The 23,180-nt window shown below is 45.2% G+C and overlaps 1 long non-coding RNA gene across 3 annotated transcripts in view; it reads right to left on the reverse strand.

Moving 5' to 3' along the window:
* Positions 1 to 1,362: 1,362 nt before the first annotated feature.
* Positions 1,363 to 23,180, reverse strand: part of LOC112828690 (uncharacterized) — a 92,922-nt gene continuing 71,104 nt past the window's right edge. For all 3 annotated transcript variants that reach the window (XR_003209572.2, XR_012380567.1, XR_012380566.1), the window contains 2 exons: positions 3,687 to 3,797; positions 1,363 to 3,328 (listed from right to left, as the gene is read on the reverse strand). This is a non-coding gene — a long non-coding RNA (uncharacterized lncRNA). The remainder of the gene's footprint in view (positions 3,329 to 3,686; positions 3,798 to 23,180) is intronic.

A 23,180-nucleotide genomic window follows, 5' to 3' on the forward strand; every position in this document is an offset into this window, starting at 1 on the left:
ACATCACATTATTAGTTTTTGATATAGTGTTCCATGATTCATTGTTTGTGCATGACACCCAGTGCTCTACACAGAACATGCCCTCTTTAATACCCATCACCAGGCTAACCCCTCCCCCCACCCCTCTCCCCTCTAGAACCCTCAGTTTGTTTTTCAGAGTCCATCGAAGAGACTCTTAACTACAGGAAACAAACTGAGGGTTGCTGGAGGGGAGGTGGGTAGGGGGATGGGATAATTGCATGATGGGTGTTAAGGAGGGCATGTTGTAATGAGCACTGGGTGTTATATGCAACTGACGAATCACTAAATTCTACCCCTGAAATTAATAATGCAGTATATGTTAACTCAACCCAATTTAAATAAAAAATCTAAAAAATAAAAATAAACGAAAATTTAAAAATAAAGATAAAGGCTTTTAAAAAAAACTAAAATTAAATTAAAAGAATAAATCATTTAACCATAACACTTAGGAAAGGCAAGACAGAGAGGTCAGTGGACTTCCCAAGACCTCACAGCAGGTGGGGCCAGCCCCCAGGTCTCCCACCTCCTATCACTCCACCCCACCCAGGTTCAGAGGTCCCCTCCTGTTGTCGCCTGCACATCTCCCCTCTCTCCAGCCCATGACACTAGTGATCGCTCATTAAACCTATCCTCCTTGAGCTTTCAAGACGCCACTTGCTCCTAATTTCCCTCCCACTTCACTGTCAGCTCACTCCAGTGTCCTGTCTGGCCAGCTCCTTCTCTACTCCTGCAATTTTTTCTGTGGCTTTGGAGGAACTTGGACTTCCCTGTGCCTCTGGAAAGCTAGGTCAGGCCAGGATGGGCACTAGAGTGGATTTGAACTACTGAGGCCAAGACTGACCCACTGTCTTGGGCTGCCTCTTCGGAACAAGACATACAGCAGACTCCCTGGGCTGAATTCTCTCAACGATAGTTGACAGACCTCGGTTTGATGTAAACCTACAAGATGAGGAAAATGAATCTGCGTACATATTTTCCTTCTTACATCAACATTCAAGTTCAGTTTGCTTGTGGCCCACATCCCGTGCATTTGGGTCTAGAGTCTACAATGTTTCCAGCCCCTTCCTTCTTGTTTTCATTTGAAAATGAAATGTTGCTCCATGTGCCATTGATCACATTGAGCTTTGCATTTTTTTCTGGGCATTTTTCTCCACAGTCGCAAATGCCCCTTTAAAGTCTTCGAGATGGTTTTGGCAAACACCCAGGCCAAAACCCCACACCTCCTGAGATTTCACTCCCTCGTGCCAGCAACCCCTCACTCTGGTATGTCAAGTCCACCAATTCCATACTTCGAAAGCCCCCCACAAAGCCAGCCCCTCCCATCCCACCACCTCCCTTCTTTCCCCAAGTCACAACCTTCAGCAGGAAGGAGGGATGAAAACACCCCATGAGCCCCCAAGTCCTTCTATTTCTTACTCAAAATGTCAGGGTCTGGGGAGACACACTCGAGGTTTGTTTTTTACTCTGGACTGGATTGTTTGTCCTGTGTGAATCAGCAGAAGGGGGCAGTCACGAGAGACTTGAACGGCATGCTAAACCCTGTCACATTCCAAATTAAAAGAGATGACGGAAATGTGAGTGATTTGTAAGTAGTAGAGTACCAGGAAGATATTAGATGGTAACAGTTATTTGAGATGAGCCATCCAGGAGGATGGTGGCCTATCTCCATTTTAGTCCTGTCAGATCCGGTACAGTATCACTGACTTTATACCTTAAGGGGAGGGGTCACCAATCCTCGTAACACGACCTCCAGGGAGCCCACCAGGATACCGCCTACCTTCCAGATAGTGCCTGCAGACATCATTCTGTTGGGAGAGCATCTGTTCAGCCAGGTAGACTAAACAGCTCTTGGATACACCTTTGTTTTCTCTGATTTGCCACTCTTACGCCCTTGGGCTCCTGTTATATCACCAAAGACCTGCTCCTCCCACCACTAGTTAAATGGCCAAGACCTTCCCACAAAAGGGCTTCTTGACCAGTGACTTTGCTTCACGGGTTTGCAAAATAACAAATGCAGTTAACATTTATTAAACAGTGAACACATCTGATTTAATTTGATCCCTACATCTATGCTATGATATCATTAACACATTACCCTTTGGAAAATTGGGACCGAGAGAGGTTAACTGCCTTTATTAAAACCCCAAGCTAGTGAGTGGGAGAGCGGAGATTTGAACCCATGGCTGTATCATGCAAAAGCTCATTCTCTTAGCCATTTTGTTAGCCCCCTCATAACTTCAGAGCTAAGAACACAAGTGGTTTATAACTAACTAAAAACAGAGCCCCCCTAACCCTTTATTCTAGGGAGACAAGGTAAGGAGCCAAGCTCCCTTACTCAAGCCACAAGCCCCACTTAGGTTGCTCAGACAACATCTGCTGCTTTTCAGACTTTCAAGCACATGGGAATCACCTGGAGATTTGGTCCAGATGCAGGGTTCTGATTCTAGGTACGGTGAGCCTGAGAGTTACAGTCCTAACAAGCTCCCAGGTGCTGCTATGCTGCCAATCTAGGTACCACACTCTGAGTATGAGGTCTTACAGGTTTGGTGTTCTGACTCAACTAACTGTGAGCAGCTGATCAGACCATCCGCCAAGGCCGGCTGGGGAGGGGCTTTCTGGGCGGGAGGAACAGCAAGAGCAAAGACCTAGAATTCTCAGTGTGGGTGGTGTGTGCTGTCAAAGGATGTCAGGCAATCAGCAGGGCTAGGACCCAAGGCACATGGAAGAATGCAGTAGAACACAAGTCTTAGAAAACAAGTCTGGAAGGAAAAATTTGGACTGAGAACAGCCTCGACTATGATGCTAAGACATTAAAGAGTCAAATTTACACATCTTTTCAACCACACCTCTCTTATGGTGAAATTATCCATTTCTAGTTTCTTAATATCTATCCTCCTTGTTAGAAATAAGATGTGAAGTCTTGGAATTGTCCTGGCCATCTTCAGTAATGAGTAGAGAATGGGAAACACTGGAGTTCTCTGAAACAGGAATGGAAGGACTCTGTGTCGCAGACATTAGGAATGGTGGACTGGAGACAGGGAGATGGGTTAGGAGCTTGCCCCAGTAGTCCAGGGGTGGAATAACGAGGCTGGAACAAAGACGATGACTGTGGGAATGGATGGAAAGCAGAGAGGCATTCTGGAAGCAATCAGACTGTGTTCTCATTGCCACCTCTCTGCCCCATCCTTCTGGCTCTCTTTGCCCTGCGCTGTTCTTCAGAAGATGGACCCCTGTGGATTGCATCATCCAGGCAAACTTTCCTTCTGCTTCCGGTTGAGCTCAGCCAATGAGAGGCACCAGTAGGAGACTGGGGAGGGAAGAAATGGAGGAGAGAGATCGGGGTATTTCTTTCTATGCCCCCTGACCCCTCGCTTCCTCCCTACCTTACCAAGGTTTTGGCAATGGCTGCATTCACCTATGACCAGAGCTTTAGTAGCGCGGTCTCTTTTCCATGTTGCTTGGGCCCCACAGCCTGTAAGGTTGGGATGCTAATCTATAGGATGAAATAAATGGCGAATGTACGGTGTTACTTCCCCAAAGTCAGATAACCCAGGGCCCGGAGCCAAGAGGCAAAGGTGAGAATGACCCCTCTTACTACCTAATAACACACTTTAGGGATTTTTGGGGGGGCTCAGTGACTATGGCACATGCTTCCCATGGCCTACCTGTTGGATTCCCCCACAGGTGCAGCAGACAGGTCCCAGCATGCCGTTAAGCTGCTTCTCTGCCAAAGGGCTTTCTCCAGCATTGAGGGAGCTTGCTCCACCCCAGACAGTCTAGAAGTCAAGGAAAAGTTACTCTCTAGGTGGAAACCCTCTACCGGTGAGGGATGGGAGTAAAGCTCCAGCCTCCCTGTTCGCTGGTAGGATGATTCTTAAGCGAATTCCACACCATTTCTCAGAGGGTCTCCCACAGGACCAAACCCAGTTGCCCACAGGAATCTGCTCATTCATCCACCCTTTATTGGCTTTTCTCCCTTTCCCATGTCCTCCCTCTTATTTTCTGGGATCACCTTTCAAAGAAACTACTTGCACCCAGGGCCCTGTCCCAAGGCTGGTTTTGGAGGAACCCAAACTAAGAGAGTGTTTTTGGAGCAAGGCTTCCCGCAGAGAATACGGTCTGAGCTACATTCAGTTGGCAGCTGAGCCCACCCCCGGCCACTTGGGGCTAAATGGACAGTCGGAGGGCAGAGGTGCTAAATGCACAGGAGGCACATATCGGGGCAAACACTGCATTCCCTTCCCCTCCCAGACAACTGGGAGTGTTTCTTGGCCAGTCTCGCTCCATGCCTGACCCCAGGGATGGCAGGAGTTAGTGATTAATCATTAGATACAATTTATTTAAGAGACACTAGAGGCTGTGCAAGCCATGTACCTATTTGCTCTTAGATCCATTCCCTGCCCTTTCCCTGCTTTGTCCTGTATCACAGAAGACTCGTTTCCCATGCTCCTTTGCCCTCTAGCAGGCCCCGCCAGTGGGGCACTTGTGCCAGATTGGAGGGTGAGAAGAAGCAAGAAGCCCGGGGAGTTCTCCTCTTCTCTCTCTGCTGTGAATGGCTTTTCCAGCTATTCTTTGTCTCTCCCATTACTCTAGCTCTCCCTTGACCTTCCCTCTTTTCATTGTCCCAGCTCCCCGGGGACAGCCCTGGCTTCCAAACTCTGATAAGACACCCCCCTCTGGGTCTCAGGGGGCAGCAGCTTCCTGCCGTGCTGGTCCCCAAGCCCCGCTGCCCTGACGTGCTGTTTGTCTCTTTAGCTCTTCCATTGTCTGTATAATTAAATACCCTCTGATGAAAGATTAAGAGCGGCTTCTGTTTTCCTGGATGGATCCTATGGATGAAGTGACTCATCCAAGATCATACGACTAGTAAGTGGCAGAGCAGAATCAAACCAGTTCTGCTGCCCCAAACGCCCTCCATTCTGTCCCCCGCTGTGCCATCCTGCCACCCTAATCGCCTCAGAGGGCTCCAGGCCTAGACATCTCACCAACGCTTCCGCTTCCCTCTGGAGCTGAGCATCTGTTCTGAGACTCAGGGTTTTCATATTCGGATTCAAGGGTTATTGTGCTAGTGACCTGATTGGCCTGGATCAGAGCTCCTTTAGGACCCAAAACACAACAATTACCGGGCCTGGAAGGAAAGCCTAGCTTTGTTTTCGTTCATTTTCTTATTTTGCTTATCCGTGGGCAAGAAGATCTCAAGTCAATTTAGAAGTCCCCCTGCCTCACCCGACCGCATACGAATATACCTCGAAAATCCTTTGGGTTTGAAAGAGAACTTACTTACTCAAGACTTGTAGTAAGGACGAGACGCTGTCTGAGCAAGTGCACCCACTGGTGCACCGCGAGGCCCACCCCACTCCACTGTCTCTGGAAGATTATATAACAGCCCCCAAGGACCCCCACTGTAACTGACGCGGGTATAGCTGTTTCTCTCCAATTCTCTTGCTGGGTGGAAATGATGAGAAACAGCACGTTCCCAGCTCCTCTCAGGTAGCTCAATGTGAACCCAGACCTGAGGAACACCACACTGCAGAATAATGAGGTTTCATCTAATGGTGAAGGGGTTACATAACTGGGAATCCACCCATCAGCCAAAACAAAACAATTGGGGAGGGTCCGAAAGACAGACAGCTCTGTTCTGAGCTATCCATTTGCATTCTGAGGAGGGTGGGGATGGAGATTAACAGCCCACTAAAGATGCAATTCTAAATTATTCAACTTTTTTTTTAAAGATTGTATTTATTTATTTGACAGAGACACAGCGCAAGAGAGGGAACACAAGCAGGGGGAGTGGGAGAGGGAGAAGCAGGCTTCCCGCCGAGCAGGGAGCTCGATGCGGGGCTCGATGCGGGGCTCAATCCCAGGACCCTGGGATCATGACCGGAGCCAAATGCAGATGCTTAACCACTGAGCCACCCAGGCGCCCCTCTAAATTACTCAACTTGACTGTCCCCTTAGCAGTGCCAGGAGACTGGGAGGGCTCCTGGGGGCGGGGGGCACTTTTCTTTCTCCACTTTTCAGAAGCTCTCCCACTCTCCTCACACCAAGCTCAGGCCTTGTCTTTCTACTTCCCTCTCTGACCTCCCAGAACAGTTATTATCAGCACTGCTGGCCCTTAAATATTTCTACCTGACTCAGAAAGGCATATAGGAAAGGGTCAGAAAGGGTGATCATTCCCACATTTGAGAAAGAGAGAGAGAATGAGAGAACAAGAAAGATCTCTATGTCTTAACAGCAGAACAGAAATAAATAATGAGCTTTATTCACCAGCCTGACAATAGAAAGAGCTTTGGTACAAAAGCCTATATCCAAACCAGTTGTTACCGAAACCCTGTCACAGCAGGTGGATGACAAAGGATTACCTCACACACGTATGCACACTCACTCTCCATAGACAAAAGTGAAAATTAAACACAGGCAGAAAAGACAAATCAATATTACTAGTAAGTACCATAGCTCATCAGATATTAAAATCTCCCAAGGACGCTTTGGGGCGCCTGGGTGGCTCAGTCAGTAAGGCGTCCGACTCTTGGTTTCAGCTCTGGTCACGATCTCACGGGTTGTGAGATTGAGCCCCATGAATGGGCACCCTGCTCAGTGGGGCGTCTGCTTGGGATTCTCTCCCTCTGCCCCTCCCCCCACTTGAGCACACATGCTCTCGCTCTCTCTCTCTAAAATAAATACATAAATCTTTAAAAAAATAAATACTAAAAAGTAAAAGCTCTTGAGGACATTTTAAAAGTTTATTCCCAGTTCCTGTCCCCAGCAACGGGGCTTTACTGGTCTGGGGTGGAGCCTGGAGGCCACATGCTGGCCAGCCAGGCAGCCGGGCTCTGGGCTGAGCTCAGGTAGCCACCATATCCTCCCAGGAAGGCTTGCCTGGGAACCCTCTCTCCTTCGTTCATACAAAAAGGAGGAGCCCTTCAGTTCTGTTCGCACCCAGGGCAAGGCGGTTCCAAGAATTGAGAAAGAATGTCACAAGATGAGGAGACATCATTTGAGATTTTAAGATTCACACGTTTTTATGTATCAAGCACTTACATAGCATACCTATATTCCAGATGCTTTTCTAAACACTACAAATGTTCATTTATGTCATTCATGCAACCTTGCTACAAGTTCTCTGAGGCAGGTACTATTATTATCACCCCATTTTCAAAGAGGGGCAAGTGATTGGCATAATATCACGCAATTAAGTGCTAGAGTCAGGATCTCAACCCAGACAGCCTGACTTCAGAAGGCGCACACACACACACACACACACACACACACACACACGTGTGTTTGTTTGTCGCACACAAGCTATTTGAAAACTTGTGTTCAACAAAACTGAACTCCTTGAGGCAAGGATGACGTGTTAGTCACCTGGCCCATAGAGCAAGCCCCCAGTAAACATCACTGGATGGAGGGCCCGCTCTGTGCCAGGCTCTGGGCTAGATCCTTTCACACCGAGTTCCACAGTAGCCTTCACCAGCCCTGCCTCAAATATGCCTCCTCATTCTCTTTCTTTCTCCTCATGGAAAGGTGACACGTCTCAGACTAGAAGATATTCACAGGCACATCCCTGCTGTGCTTTTCCAACTGTTTCTGCCTTCCACGGCTGGGAGCCTTCTCTGCTTTCCATCTCGTGGGATCCTAGGACTTGCTTTCCTTGACAGGAGGAAAGAAGGAGGAATGGGAGGTCCTAAGACAGGAGGCGAATGGAGATTCTGGCCCGAGTCGGAGCTTGAAGATTTTGGGGGGGTGTCAGGTGTGTGACCTGCCACTCCTGGCTGCAGTATCCTCAGCAAACCCAGGCACACCAACTCACCTCTGCTCCACCTCTTGCCCATCGGTAACCATCATGCTTTTACTACAGGCAGATCCCTTTACAGGATGAGGCAAAGGAGCGTCTGAGCAATTATGCTTGGGTGAATCTAAAGTTATCCTTCTCCCCAGTTCAGTTTTGCCACCAAGATAAAGTCTAGACTCCCCTGCTAGGCTTCTAGGCATTTCCTAGCCATGCAATGGCTTCAACACGCTGTCAGCCCTCTCCATCCCAATGCCCCATGATGGCCTCCTAATTGGTCACCCTGTTCCTATTTATGTTCCCCCAAGTCTATTTTCAATACAGCACCAGTGCCATCCTGCTGAAACATAAGTCAGACCGTGCCTTTCTTCTGCTCAAGCCCTCTTAGGTAGGCGGAATCCTAAAATGGTCCCACTGGTGGGGGCAGGCCTGGTTTAATCAGGTGAGTCCTTTTAAAAGGTCCAGAAGTCAGAGACAGAGGAAGTCAAAGCAGCAGAGATGCCCTCAAAAACAGCCATGCTGTGGAGAGGGCCAGGTGGCGGGGAATAGCAAGTGACCTCTGGGAGCTAAGAATGGCTCCAGGCTAACAGGTAGCAAGAAAGTGGGGATTTCAGCCCTATAACAACAATGAACTGGATTCTGCCAACAATCAGTGAACTTGGAAGAGGATCCCAAACCTCAGAGGAGACTGCAATCCCCACTGACACCTTGATTCAGCCTGGTGAGATCCTGAATCAAGGACCCACTGAAAACATGCCAGAATCCTGACCCTTGGTGTCAGGGTGAGATGCTAAATTTATGCCGTTTTAAACCCTTAAGTTTGTGGTGATTTGTTACACAGCAAAAGAAAACTAATATACCCTCCATGCTTTCCTTCTCACTCAGACTAAAAGTCTGAACCTCCAGCCTCCTATTCTTTCTGCCCTAGTGCACTCTGAGCCAGCCACATAGACCAGGCATACACACACCTCAGGGCCCTTGTACCTGCTATTCCTTCTGCCTGAATGCTCTTCACCAAAGATCCACATGGCTCCCTATCTCACGTCTGGGAACCTGGTCCTTGGACCCACTCCACCCTGCTGACCTTCTGTAGCATTCTTTTTTTGCTTTATTCTTCCCACAAAGCTCTCTACACCTGCTAACAGACCACAGACTCACTCACTTACTTATTGTTTGTCTCTCGCCACAAGAATGGGAGCTCCCTGAGGACAGACATCGTTTTTCTCTCTTCTGTTCACTGCCGCATCCCAAGCACCAAGCAAATACCCGGTATTTATGTGCTGAATGAATGAATGAGTCCCCTTTAGTTCCAAATGTTCTCAATTGTGTAGACATTATGTACTTTTCAAGGCTTAGAAGAAGTGCTACTTTCTTTATGACATCTTTCCTTCTCCAGCCTCATATATCTCCAACCTCCTAAAATAGCAACAGTCAGGGCCACAGTGCTCATTTAGCAGCTAAGTATACCCAGAAGTTTTTTTATTTAAAAAATAATGTATAGAGCACCTAGAAAGTTCCAGGCCCTGATTTCAGGACTGGGGATGCTAGGCATAGTCCATGAGCAAAGTCATTCATGAAATACCTGTTGATTGGTTGACTGACTGTTTGAAAGTGGCTGAGCTCTTTGTATGTCTGGGTGCAATGGGAGTGGAAGGGGTGGTGGGAGCTGGGACTGGGATGGGGGATGGACAATGTATTAGTCAGGGTTCTCCAGAGAAGCAGAACCAATGGGATAGAGAAAAAGAGTGCATGAAAGATTTACTATAAGGAATTGGCTCACACCATTATGGAGGCTGAGAAATCCCACAATCTGCTGTCTGCAAGCCGAAGGCCCAAAAAAGCCATGGTGCAATTCTAGTCCAACCCAAAGATCTCAGAGGAGGCAATGATGTAAGCCCCAATCCAAAGACCCAAGAAGTGGAAGCACATATGTCCGAGGGCAAGAGAAGATGGATGTCCCCACTGGAGCAGAGAGCAAATTTACCCTTCCTCCATTTTTTTGTTCTACTCAGGTCCTCAAAGGATCGAACAATGCCCACCCACATGGGTGAGAGCAATCTTCTTTATTCAGTCTATGGATTCAAGTGCTAAGCTCTTCCAGAAACACCCTCCAGACACACCCAGCTCTCTGGGCCTCCCTTAGCCCAGTCAAGATGACACATAAAATTGACCATCACAGATAGCATTGACAAGAAGCACATGCCCTCTGCATATTACATGAAATTCCAAGAAGTAGCCATATCCAAGATAATGAAATGATAAAGCTCTCTCTGTCCTAATGCATTTTGAGATCCCCATGCATATCACCAGAATGTGGGGAGGACTTCAGGGAAGTACTTTGTTGGGGAAAGTGCTGCTAAATTTGCCACAGTTCTCATGGGCCTCTCTTCCTGGGGGAGACTTACAAGAGGAAGGTTAATGAGATAAATTATAGTTCAGAAGGAAAATTAATGGATTACAGCTCCCGCTCCTGCAGCTGCTTCTAAGGGCCCCGACCTCTATGCAATGTCTCCTTCTGCCACTATCTGTTGCGGATGTTGAGATGTTCCCTCATCTTCAGTTAGCACCTTTGCTGGGTTCAAGCTATTGCCATAACTTGGACCCTCAGGCCTGAGGGTCTGAGCTCTATTGACCTTGCCCTTGGGGTTACTGTACTTGTCCATTTACCATCACAGTTAAGGAAGGGAATACTAAAGAGGTGCCCAGGTATCACCTTCCTCCCTGTCTCCATTGTGTAGTAGCATCTCTACCTCCCCAAATAACCAGGGTCAATCATCCTTGTCAAGATGGTGATTTCTTGCCTGCTGATCCCTGGACCTGAGGAGCCTGAAATGCCAGGTGGCAGCTCAAGGTATGGAGTTTCGTGCTGAGTCCCCTGGTGGAAATGTTCCCACTTTGGAGATGGGGACCTTTGACCTTGAAAAACCTGGAGTTGTAGGCACAGAAAGCACAAATTTTTTATATGGGTTATTGGGAGTGATCATAAGCAGGGCCACTCCTTTATCCTTCTTGGTCCCTGGACCCATGAATTCTTCCAATTTAGGATATAGCACCATAAAGGTCTTTGATTCAAGGTGTATGTTGTATCCTAGAGTACGACACCTCATCTTCAAAAATATCACCACTGAGCTAGAGCTTCAGCTGTTTCTTTAGTAGGCCATCCCAAAGCTCTACCATCCTATTGGCTTCTAGGTCGTCCAGCATGAGGTATGACCAATATATTCCATGATGATGGATCCACTCCTGTACCTCCCTTTCTGTAAAGTGGATATCCTGATCTGATGTGACTTTCTGTGAGATCTTGTGTACATCCCCAGAGAGTGGCAGTCACAGGAAAGGCAAATCCATGCTCGGAATGAGTATCTATTTCTGTCAGAACAAATTGCTGGTCCTTCCAGAGTGAAAGAGACTCAGTGCAGTCAACTTGCTACCTGGAAGAATGGTGCTAAATTGAGGGCAAGTATTGGTTTCTCTTGCTGTAGCAGTTGGGACATTTGGTAGCAGTAGCAGCTAGATTAGCCTTGGCAAATGGGAGCCCAGGTTATCCTCAGTATCTGCCACCATGGCCACCTCATTCTTATTCTCATCATACCAGCACTGTAGTGGCTGATGACAGGAGCTGACTGACATCAACTGCCTGGGTCATTTTAGCAGCTTGCTTGCTTAGTGTCTCTCCCATCATAGATGCACTCTGATGGGTGTTAGCATATGATACAAAGATATTTATAATTTTTACATGTTCCCACATGTCCATCAATATGCCTCTACCCCAGACACCCTGGTTCCCAGCATTCCAGTCTTTCTCCCGTTAGGTCACTGATCAGTTGTCAGATTATTTGCCACTACCTATTAGTCTGTATATATCCTGGAGCTATTTCTCTTTCCACACAGAGTGGATGGTCAGAGGTAACACTTGGAGCTCCATCCACCGGAAGGATTTTCCCTCACCTCTGTCTTTCCAGGCTATCCCTAAGGGAGGCTGTCGTACAGCTACTCTGCCTATTTTGGCTTGAGACCAGACACTAAGCTCACACGTCTAAAATCCAAGACTGAGCTTTTCATTCTCTATCAGCTAGTCATAAAGGATTCTCCCATGTGGCTGTAAGTGTGAGCTAAGAGAGGGACCCCTGTGAAATAATGGTAGATGATGTGAGATCTGAGCAGCTTGCATGTGCCCTCTGGTTCTAGTCATATTCAATCTGATGTACCACTTCCACTTTACAATGAACCATATCCATCCCAATTAGACATTTAGACATTTTGGGCCTGGGAAAATGACCACAGGTGGGTCCATAGGACTCAGTAGAAGCACTGAGAGCTAGACCTTGGCCAGGACTTGATTTACTAGGTGGTCTTCCTATGCCTACCTTAACTGGGGGACCTTGGTGATATTTCAGGTATCTGAGTATCAGTGTCAACTCAAACCCTATGTCTAACTATCCATAAAATATTTGGGTATTTTCCTTTCTTCAGCGTATAATTATCAGAGTAAATCATTATAGATCTTTTTGGGGGGAAGGACTAGTGGAATCATTATATATGTGCAGAGGTGTTGCAGGGTCCTTCTTCTTGGGGACATGGCCTCTCCTTCAGTCAATGAGCCCTGTGTCTGAAAACTAGCTCAGATCCAGAAACCAAGTAAGGACCTTAATTTTTGTGGGGTAACTGTCCTGATCATCTAGCCATGGTTTGTTTTGCTGACACAAGTTGAGTAGTACTCTTGTTTGCTGCTCATATATTCTGCCCCTAAGGATACAGTGGTCCATTAACTATCTCCACAACTCTTTGTGGGTTAGGCCTCTTTGGCTACCACTCTGAACTTGCTGCTCACTATAATAGTTGTATCCACAATAATGGCATTACAATTATTGCATCCATAAACAGCTTCTGAAGGATAAGTAATGCCACTTGGCCTCGGCCGTGTTGGAGTCCTATTTCCTCTGCTATCAGTGAGCCTAGTTCTGTAATGGTCCCTCCTACCACCCACTCTGGCCCATAGAGATGAACCAACATCCAACAGTAATGTCAGTGCCTCTCTGTCAGTGCATTCTTTAAATGGTGCATCTTCATCTAGTGTAGCTTCCCAGCCTCGCTTGGTATATCCATTCAGCATGTCTGCATCCCTGAGTCTTTTAATTCCTTCTCTACCATCTATGATGAACCATGCTGGCATTTTGACCTCATGAAGGTGGGCCATCACTTTTTGTATGCTTCTAGGAGCAATTACAGCAGCAAGTTTACACCATCTGATTAAATTATAAGTCTTATGAGCATTTCCAAATCAGTGTTTTCCCATATTCAATCTTACATTCTGGTATTCACGATTAAGCACTCTCAGAATCTGGTCTAGTGTATTCCTCTGGCTCCTTCCAGTATATGCTGGCTTGATTTGGGAGATAGTCTCCCTTTCCTCCCCCTTTCAAGCTACCATGTCCCTGACTGGGCTGTCCTGTGACTTAACTCTAGTTTTAGGCCCAATGGCCAGGAAGAAGCAGGGACAGATCCTGAGGGAAAGGGAACACATTCTATCCTGCAGGGATATCCTTGCATTATCTTCAAGCAAGGATGGGAGTGCTAGCTTTTAACAGGGATGGTGGCCAAATTCCACAGGCTCGGAGAGTTCAAAGAAATCTGAGAAGTTGAGTTTGGGGGACATTGACACAGATATCCATGTGGCAGAGTCCCATCTTTTCCCAACCAGGGTCCTGACCTTGGCATAGCGGACCTGCTGTGTTTGGAAATTTAGCCTTCTTTAGAGATCGGCCACTCTGACAATTAAGTATTGGGCCTTAGCCTCCACTTTCTCTGCACTTCCTCTGTAGGATGAGATCTTCTTTATATGAAACAAGGAGGCTTTCACATGGTTTGAATTGGATGTTAACTGCTCTCAGTCTCTTGCTTTCTTTTTCTAACACTTCATAAAGCTTAGCAATAGCCATCTGTGGAAGCAGAACAATGGCATCCCAAAGATTTCTATGTCCTAATCCTCAAAATTCATGAATATGTGGCCTTACAATGGCAAAAATGGCTACAAATGTGAATAAGATTAAGGACCTTGAGATGGGGCGATTATCCTGGATTATCTAGGTGGACCCAATCTTATTATACGTGTCCTTAAAAGCAGAGATCCTTTTTAAGCTGCAGAAAACTAGAGATGGCAAAATGAGAAGCACTCCATGTACCATTACTGATTTTGAAGATGAAGAAAGGAGCTGTGAGCCAAAGAATATAGTCAGCTACTAAGAGCTATAAAAAGCAAGGAAGCAGATTCTTCCCTAGAGTCTTCAGAAAGAAATGCAATCCTGCCAACTTATAGGTAGGTCAGTGAGACCTGTGTCAGATTTCTGACCTCTAGAATTACAAGATAATAAATTTGAATTGTACAAGCCACTAAAGTTGTGGTAATTTGTAACGGCAGCAATATAAAACTAATACATAATCCAATTGTGTTTATAGCATTAGTTCCCTCTTATTTTTCAAACACCTGATGTACAGCACCAGCTAGTACATTTTCTTCTACTGGTACACTATCCAATTCACCACTGGTGAAAGTTAACCATTGGACTTGCACCAGGGACTCTCTGTGCCTACCTATAACCAATGATGGGATCCTTATTTTTAAATAGGAGGTGAATGATCCAGCTCCCAAATCCCCTCTTAGTACCTACTTTTATGGAATGCTCCTTAAAAAGCTATTGTATAACATCAGGTGTTATACACAACTGATGAATTATTGAACTCTATATCTGAATATAATGATGTACTATATGTTGGCTAATTGAATTTAAATTAAAAAAAAAAAAAGAAGCTATTGCAAGTTGGGTCATCCAGAAAGCAGATTGTGTGAGAAAGAGTTTACTGTTCAGGAAGTTTATTAGGGAGTGCTCCTGGGATCAACACCTATAGAAGGGAAAGGGATGGGGCAGAGGGAAAAATAGTCTGACAGCCTCAGTCAACTCCCTAGGGAGCTCTAAGGCTGAAATGGTCCAACAAAGTCGTCCCACAGTGGGCCAAAAAATGCCAGGCCCTTATATCTCCACCTTGATCAATTACTAGATATGGGCCACTCCTGGAAGGACAATCTGGAAGGGGCTCTCTGCAGCTGAGACTATCCATGAAGGAAATGACACCTGAAGACTACGTACTAACCACACTCCCAGAAGCTGATTCAACAAGGCCTTCTTTGATGGTGGAGCTCCATGTCCACCACAGGCCCTTTTCCCTCCTAAGCAGCCAGTCTTACTGGCCTACAAGGCAAGAGATAAGATGATTTTTTACAAGGAAACTGAGCCATGATAAAGTCCTAAGATACTGACATCTGGAGGTCTGCCAGGAAATTGGCAATAGGGAGGCCCACTGGTCAAGAAATCTCTCAGAAGTTCCAAAAAGATTTAATACCTCTCTCCTTTATATGAAAAGTTAGCCAAGAATTGCAAGACATTTGAAGAAATCCTTAAACATGGCAGAGAAAATCCAAAACAAACAGAAATTTAAAAGGTATTTAGAGGTAAAAGAGACACTGAAAGAAGCAGAAGAAAACATTTTTTTTAAAACTGTAATTGTGTCCTCAGGGAGATAAAAGATATTACATTCAAGAAACAAGAATATAATGCCGGGGGGGGGGAAGTAAGACTGATCGATAATGATTTAGGGAAAAGAAAGAACTTTTGGAAATTAAAATACAATCAGGAAGTAAAAATTTCAACAAAAGTGCTAGAAGTTAATATTGAGAAAATCCCCCACGAAAAAAATCAGATCATTCCAGAAGGGCCAAAATCTGAATAATGGGAACTTCCAGAAAAAGAGAACAGGAAAAAATTATCAAAAAAAAAAAACCCCAAAATTTCCCAGACCTGAAAGTTTTAAATTTCTAACTTAAAATAGCCCACTGCATGCTTATCTGAAGGTATGAAAAATGACCCAAATCAAGGCATACTGTTTAAACATAAGAACACTGAGGACAAAGACAGTATTCTGAAATCTTTCAGAGGGAAAATCAGATCACATACTAAAAAAAGAAGTAAGAATAGCACCGAACTTGCGTGCAACAACTTGGAAGACAGTAGAGCAATGCCTTAAAAATTTGGAAAGAAAAATTATCCAGCTTAGAATGCTGTACTCAACCAAACTATAAATTAAGAGTAAACATTAGATATAAAACAAGAATACAAATCAGACATTCAAAACTTCTATAATTTTATCTTTCATGCATTCTTTCTTAGAAAACTACTGGAAGATATGTCACAGCAAAATGAAAGAATAAATAAGAAATAAATAAAGACATAGGATCCAGAAAATAGGCTCCAACACAAGAGAGAAGCAAAGGGAATTCCCTAAAATGATGATAAATGTTAATAGCTATACGGTAGAACTAGCCGGAAAGCTGATTAGAGAAGGTATTCAGCAATCTCCAGAAAACTTTCCAAAAGAAATAATTGGAAGGAACTGATAGATTTCCTGATATGATTAACTATGCTGCAATGAGATTTAGGGTTCTGTAGGGTGGGAATTGATTAATGATAGGTACTGTATTTGGGTAAGCTAATCTATAGAAACAAATATATCCCCAAAAAATCAGTGGTTTAGAGACAAGTTTATTTCTTTTTGGTGTTAACAGTCCTGGGCAGACATTGAAGTTGGTGATAATTCTCGCCACACATTCATCAGTGACCCTGGTTGATGGATACTCTGCCATCTTCAAAACATGCCTTCCAAGGACACCCTAATTGTCACCTTCCCAGTCAGCCAGAATAGGGGGTGGAGGGAGCATGGAGGAGACTAGAGGAGGTTTTTATGAGCCAGGCCTGAAGGCAGCACACATTACTGCCATTCATAGGACCATACTTAACCAGAAGATAGACTGGGAAAGGTACCTAACTGAGATCCAAAGAAGGGCATAATGGATTTTGGTGGAGAGCTGGTAGTTTCTACTTTAGATACAGAGAGGGATAGGATCCACTTTGAGGGGCCTGAAGCTTATATAACTGGGGGGTAAGGGGGCTTATTTAATGAAAAGAATATAAAACCACAAATACAAAATGTCTAGGGTCCCTACCAGGGCCTTTGAAAGAGACATGTGCAAATAAGAAACCCTGAAGCTTGAACTCCACTAGCTTCACGGAAATCTGCCCCTAGACATTATAGCAGCTGTTAACACAGTTAGGCCCCAAAGAAACCCAGTGGGGCAGAAACTCAAACAAGATGGCAGCCTATTTCTTTCTTATGGTAAGGCACTCATCTCCAATCACATTGTTCTTCATTCCTCAACATGTGACTTCTACCTTAGAGTCTTAATTGGCTGATCTTGCTCCTGCCATCACATTTGCATTTCTGCAGCAGAATGGAGGAAAGGTAAAGAGGAAGGTACATTCCTACCTTTAAGGGCATGTCCCGGGTATTGCTATATCCGCTCACTTCCTATTGGCACAACTTAGTCACAGTGACCATACCCAAGGGAGGCTAGGAACCGTAGCTTTAGCTGGATGGCTCAATGTATACCTACAAACTCTCTTACTCCAGAACAAGGGGAGAAAGCTATGTTGAGGCACAGCTGACTGTCTCTGCCACAGGTACCTGGAAAACTAAAACTAAGCAATTTATTATTCCAAGAGACATCTAAGTTATATAATGAAGCAAATATAGTCATAATCACCATATGGCTTGGCTGGGAACAATTTTGCCTAGATCAACACACTGATTTTTTACTTAACCAAACATTGTAAGAGAGCTATTAGGAGAAGATGGAGGGAGAGAATTGAATCTGTTGAAAGGGACAGGGAAATGGATGGAAAAGCTAATCATTAGTCTTGATGGAAAGTCAGTAGATAATGCCTCAAACTGAAAAATCAAGAAGTAGTGATACGCATATGCCATTTGGAAGTATGGAAGCTAAACATCAGAATCAACAACTAAAAGCGTTGAAAGAGGTTGCCTCTGGGAATCTGAAATAGAGAGAGGTAGAATGGGGACTGATGATTTTCATTAAAATCCTTGCAGTGCCTTTAACTTTTAAATTCATATATATACATACATATTTGATGGAAATAAGAATTTAAGATATGGTATAGCTGTAAAAGAAATGCTGCATAGTTAAATAATATTTAAAGTTCTGCTAATTTTCAAGAGTCAATAAGCCTAACTTTAACCAATTTTTCTACTTTCTATCTCTATCTCTATCTATGACCTGAACTCAATGTTTCTAAAAATGTAATCAGTATATCATCTACAAGAATAACCCAGGGAACTTGTATTAAGTACAGATTCCTAGACAACGTTCCTCAATAATTCAGCAATTCAGCACACTGAAGCTTGAGAACAACCTCCACACTTCAAGCCTTGGCTCCAGCCAAGCTTGTCTTGCACTTGTTTCCACAAAATCTCTGGCACAGTCCTATCTTCAAACTATTCTATTCTTTCTGGGGATTCTGCCCACTTTCCCCCAGCCCCCTCTCCTTGCCTAGATAAGCTCTTCTGGGTCTCTGTAGAGTTCCTCTGATTATCATGTGACCAGTAGGTAGAAAACCACAAGGGATGCCAGCCCTGTCTGCTGACTCAACTCCAGTCCCATCTGTGCCCTGCGCTGCTGCCCATCCTGCTTTGTAACTGCCATTTTATCTAGTATGGAGCTGGTCCCCTCGTTAATAGTAGTTGACCAGTTGGTTGATGGCTTGGATTCACGTGAGTTATGTATTGGGCTAGGGGATGTTACCCATAAGGTAATGCTGACTTGGCAGCTTAAAGGGCCTCTCCAGGTAGTTTCCTGTGGCTGCTGTAACAAAGTACCATAAACTGCATGGCTTAAAACAACACACAGTTACTCTCTCATCACTCTAGAGGCCAGAAGTCAGAAATCGGGTTCATGGGACCAAAATCAAGGCATTGGCAGGGCTGTGCTCTCTGTGGAGGCTCTAGAGAGAATCTCTTCCTTGCTTCTTCTGGTTTCTGGTGGCTGCCAGCATCCCTTGGGTTGTGGTCATATCACTGCAATCATCAAAGCTAGCATCTTCAAGTCTCTCTGCTCCATCTTCCCATCACTTTCTCCTCTGTGCCTGCATAATCTCCCTCTGTCCCCTCTTACAAGGATATTCGTGATTGTACTTAGGGCTCACCCAAAATATCTAGGATAATCTTCCCATTTTAAGATTCTTAATTTAATCATATCTGCAAAGACACTTTTTCCAAATAAGATAATATTTGTAAGTTTTAGGGATTAGAACCTGATATCTTTGGGTGCCATGATTCAGCCTACTGCAGGCAACGTCTTAACCCACAGAACTGCCTCACCAACAAATGCCTCCAAACAGCATTTGGTCAAAGTACCTTCAGGTGGTTCTTACAGATCCATCTCTGGAAGCAGTGGATCCAACTCTGGCTGCATTTGAGAATCACCTGAGGACTTTTATCAAAATGTGTTACTCAGATTACATCGAACTAAAAAGCTTCTGCACAGCAAAGGAAACCATCAACAAAACAAAAAAGCAACCTACTGAAGGGGAGAAGATATTTGCAAACCATATATCCAATAAGGGGTTAATATCCAAAATATATAAAGAACTCACACAACTCAATAACAACAACAATGGCAAAGCCACTTAAAAATGGGCAGAGAATTGGAATTGACATTTCTCCAAAGAAGACATACAGATGGCCAACAGGCATATGAAAACATGCTCAAGATCACTCATCATCAGGAAAATGCAAATCAAAATCACAATGAGATATCACCTCACACCTGTCAGAATGGCTAAATTCCAAAACACAAAAAATAACAAGTGTTGGTAAGGGTGTGAAGAAAAAGGAACCCTCTGCATTGTTGGTGGGGATGCAAACTGGTACAAACACTCTAGAAAACAGTATAGAGGTTCCTCAAAAAAATAAAAATAAAACCATCATATGATCCAGCAATTCTACCACTGGGTATCTGTCTGAAGAAAATGAAAACACTAATCAAGGGAGGCCTGGGTGGCTCGGTTGGTTAAGCGTCTGCCTTCAGCTCAAGTCATGATCCCAGGGTCCTGGGATCAAGTCCCAAATCAGGCTTCTTGCTCAGCGGGGAGCCTGCTTCTCCCTCTGCCTGCCACTCCCTCTGCTTGTGCTCTCTCTCTCTCAAATAAATAAATAAAATTTTAAAAGAAAGAAAAGAAAACACTAATCAAAAAGATATATGTGGGGTGCTTGGGTGGCTCAGTCTGTTATACATCCAACTCTTGATCCCAGCTCAGGTCTTGATCTCAGGGTTGTGAGTTCAAGTCCTGCACTGGGCTCCATGCTGGGCGTGGAGCCTACTTAAAAAAAAAAAAAAAAGATATATGCACCCCTACGTTTATTGCAACATTATTTACAATAGTCAAGACATGGAAGCAACTTAAGTGTCCATCCGTAGAGGAATGGATAAAGAAGATGTGGTATATGTACACAATGGAATATTATGCAGCCATCAAAAGGAATGAGATCTTGCCATTTGCAACAACGTGGACGGAACTTGAGGGCATAATGTAAAGTGAAATAAGTTAGACAGAGAAAAACAAATACCATGTGATTTCACTTATGTGTGGAATCTACAAAACAAAATAGACAAACAACAAAACCCAGAGATTGGAGGTTACCAGAGGGGAGGCGGTTGGGGGGAGTGCAAAATGGATGGAAGGGATCAAGAGGTACAAACTTCCAATTATCAAATAAATAAGCCATGGGGATGTAATGTCCAGCACAGGGAATACAGTCAATAAAATTGCATTAACGTTGTATGGTGACAGACGGTAACCAGACTTATTATGGTGACCATTTCGCAATGTATACAAATGTCAAATCACTATGTTGTACACCTGAAACTAATATAGTATTGTATGTCAACTACGCTTCAATTAAAAAAAGAGAGAAAGAAGAGCTCCACACAGAAGACAAGAGTACACAGGAAAGCCCCGAAGAAGGAGGGAGCTTGGTGGTAAGAGGAACTCACAAGAGGGCTATGTGGCACAAGGGTAGCTCGAGCCCAATGGCAAATGCCATGGCAGACCTCGATGGGCTCTGCTTAGAGGTCATGCTTGAATATGCATTTTATCCTAAGAGCAGTGGGAAGAGCCTATGGGGATTCAAACAGAGGGTTCTCCTTACATTTGACAAAGCTTACTGTGGCTTTTCATGGAACATGGCTGGATGAAAGACTGGGATCGAATCAGAAAAACTATGTTGGACGCTGCTGTTCCAGGGAGTGATGTGAACAGTTTGGGCCAGAAAGTTGTCACAGAAGATGGAGAGAAGTGGATGGATTCACTTGGAGATAGAACAGATTGGCACTTGGTGGTAGATTCAATGGGGGCAGTGGGCAAAAGTGTCACTGAGGGAGAAAAATATGACAAGGATGACCCAAGGTTTGACTTCTGAATGGAGATCATAGAGAGCAGTGAAGAAAAGCAGCATTAGGGGAAAAGATACAGAATTTGGTTTTGGATATGTTAAGTTTGAGATGTCTGTGAGTCATAGAAATGGAGAAGTAGGAGGTTAGCTACATAAGCCTGGGACTGAGAAAGAGTTCCTGGTCGGAAATAGAAATTTGGGGCTCATTGGAATATGAAATGGCATGCTGGAGCTGGCTTATACCAGCTTGGGAGAGCTGATGGTTAATTTTTCATGAATTCTGTGAGCCCGTTGTTAAACAAAGCCATTATTAAAACATAAAATTGTATAAACATGATTTAAAAAATAAATTATATTAAAGAAATATCTTGCTTAAGCTCTCACCCCCAAAGATTCTGATCCTATTGCCTGAGGTGGAGTCTGGGCATGGGTCCTTGAAAACTCCCAAGCGATTTTAATGTACAACCCAGTTGGAGAACTGCAACACAAAGTGTTTTGAGGCACCAGGAGGCGGCCCCTGGTCTCCTTTCAGCAGCCGGAGCTCAGCCTCTCTGGCCTGACTAGTCAACAGACCCGGGAATCCCAGAGGCCCTCTGAATCCTGGATGGAGAGGCGGGCTGACAGGAGGGGACCAAGTAGAAGGGCTCAGTAGGGTTTGTTCTTTTCCAATCTGACTGCCTGGAGCCCCCCACCCCCACCCCCACCCTGCTCCTTCTCCTAGAACTGGGCTGGCACCTTGATCCTCCCAGCACAGATCTAATTCATGTTCTTTCAGTAAGAAGGGAATGAAAAGGAGACAGGGCCAGCGGGAGACCCTGGAACAGAGGGGTTATTGAAAAGCACGATTGTCAAGCCCACCATGTTCTATCCAGGAAAAGAGTTTCACAGATCTCTGAGTATATACACCCTGGAACTGTCCCACTCCAGTCTCATTCCCCACATTCACTCACACACACACACAAAACGCACACACACACGTACACAAAAACTTACACCCAGCTGCCTGTTAGGGGCTGGCACCCTGGCCCACCTCTGGGAGAACAGAAGTACAAGAGATGAAGCTGGCAACATAGGAAGACACCAGCCAATTGTTCTATACCACACCCTGTATTCAAAGGAGCATTTCTCGGACTCCAAAGACAGGGCAATGCCAGAGCCTAGAGTGTAATCCTGAACAGTCCTGAGGCCATGTCACAGTTTCCTGGGAACACGACCCATCTGGCATTATAGAGCACAAAAGTGACCACTGGGGCTTAGAGCTGAAAGCTGCAGCTGGTGACCAGTTAGAGGTAGGAGACCGTTACTGAAAGGTGGAGCGGCCACTCTGGGATTGGCTTCCTGCTCTAAGGCCATTTACTTGGTCTCAGACCCCCAAGGCCAAGAGTCTTCAGGGTTCAGAGTTTAAGAGCATGGTTGGAGAGCATATCCCACCCTTGACGTTAGCCCACATGCTGGGACGGCCACCAGTCCAGTGTGCCCATCTGAACTATACAAGGAGGCAGACCTGGATTGGGAAACTGGACTTCTGTCCTCAACACACACACGTATGGCCTGGAACAAGTCACTTCACATCTCTGGGACTCCAATTCTTTACCTGCAAGATGAAGAGTGGGACTCAAGGTCCTAGGTCCCTTCCCGAACTAGGCTTCGGTCAATCAACTTTCTTTCTTTTTTTCTTCTTCTACACAATACACTGAGTTAATTTGTCAGAGTTCTGGTACTTTGCTAACTCTTGAAGTGTCTCTGTATCTGTTAGCTACCACCAGCAGCTGCTGCTTACCAGCCACAAAGTCCCAGTGGCATACAAACTTAAACAATCACAGCTCACACGGCTGTGTGGAGGGGCTGGTGTAGGCTGCTCCTCAGGCATCTGCAGGTCTGCTGGGGGCTCTCCAGGCTGCTTGGCCAGGGCCCCTGGGCTGGGGCAACTCTGCCCCAAATGTCTCTCGTCCTCCTCTCATCAACCAGCAGGCCGGCCCAGGCATGTTCTTTCCGGGGAGAGAGCAACAGGACA

This window comes from Callorhinus ursinus, unplaced genomic scaffold (assembly GCF_003265705.2).
Source record: "Callorhinus ursinus isolate GAN/ISIS: 27379988/994484 unplaced genomic scaffold, GSC_fseal_2.0 scaffold13, whole genome shotgun sequence".
Classification (NCBI taxonomy): Eukaryota; Metazoa; Chordata; class Mammalia; order Carnivora; family Otariidae; genus Callorhinus; species Callorhinus ursinus.